The 1,387-nt window shown below is 45.1% G+C and overlaps 1 pseudogene; it reads right to left on the bottom strand.

Moving 5' to 3' along the window:
* Positions 1 to 558: 558 nt before the first annotated feature.
* Positions 559 to 1,387, bottom strand: part of LOC102483728 (interferon regulatory factor 6-like) — a 1,470-nt pseudogene continuing 641 nt past the window's right edge.

The following is a 1,387-nucleotide window of genomic DNA, read 5'->3' as shown; positions in this document are numbered from 1 at the left end:
GCCCAAAGGTTAAATGACTTGCTCAAGGTCACATTGGAAGTAAAGCTGTAGCTAGAACCCTGGTATCCAAACTCCTAGGCCAAAACTCTTCCTGCTATATCATACTACCACTTAGAAATTTTAAAAAAGAGGAAGGGCTACCTGGTTACTGGATTCCACATGACTGACTACATGGTTCAAGTCCTGGACCCAGTGGTTTAAAAGGTATGCCAGACACGAGTATAAGTGTGCCCAAAATCCTTGCAAGAGGAAGAAATGGAGAGAAGGGATTGCAGCATGACCCATCCTCCATGGGAGGTGCCTTCTTGCTTTCCCCTTCTTTCTCTCTTTCTCCAGTGAGAACATGTACCTCCTAAAAAAATTTTTTTACAAAAGAAAGCCTAAAGGATGATTTTTTCATAAATTAAATCAACTTTAAAAGCTAGACATATATGGAGAATCATAGACTTCTAATATTGTTATAGAAAAGAGAGATGGAAAGCTGTTATACCTGAGTAATAAAAAATATGCATATGTACAATCTTGTAAAAAAGAAAAGGAAGAAGGTGGCATTCATGATTACTGGGCTGGTAGGGCAGGGGGCAGTTGCATGCTGGGGGTGGGCTGCATGGGCTGCCGGCTTTCCTGGGTTTGGAGGATGCAGTACAGCTGCTTCAGCTGAGCGACAATGTTGTCTTTGATATCTGGAGTCGAGATCTGCAGGCAGACACTGCCACTGTCAAAAGATCATGTGAAATCACCCAAAAACATCTCATAGATCATCTGAGCCACCACTGGAATGACCTGAACCAAGATGAATTTTCTTTCCAGGGACTTTCCATCTGGCCATTCTTCCCCAAAGCACAAGCAGATCTCAAATGGAAGCTGCTGCTCTATCTGCCCTTTTTGGTGAACAATGAGATCACTAAGGAATGTTTCCAGACAAAACAGTTTGACCTTCTTTTGTCTCTCAATCAGGTTGGGGACAGCAAGTGATGGGGCACATGGCCCAGACCAGTATACCTTGCACTGGCACAGCCTAATGGTATAAATGGCATGGCGGCTGACCTCTAGGATCAGTCCTCTGCCCATGACATCTAGCAGCTTCTGCTTCTCATTGGTGATATGCTCCGGACCTGGAAATTTTACCTGCTCAAGGCTGAAGGGACCAAAAAGCTCTTCCTGGTCAGGCATGGGACCCAGGTCCCCATAGAAGAGTCAGAATCCCTGAGGGTGGTTCACAGTCATGGTCTGTTCATATTCCTTCCCACAATGCTGAAACTTGATATCCAAGTCAGTCATGAAGAGAGCTGATCCACAGCTCTGGAGAGCTATAGAAAGGTTGTATAGGTGCCTGGGGTACTTCCATCTCCAGAGGTTCAGTTTTGGGCCACACTGCTTCAGGACT

This window comes from Tupaia chinensis, unplaced genomic scaffold, assembly GCF_000334495.1.
Source record: "Tupaia chinensis unplaced genomic scaffold, TupChi_1.0 Scaffold000101_1, whole genome shotgun sequence".
NCBI lineage: Eukaryota > Metazoa > Chordata > Mammalia > Scandentia > Tupaiidae > Tupaia > Tupaia belangeri.
This window is presented reverse-complemented; position numbering and strand designations above follow the sequence as displayed.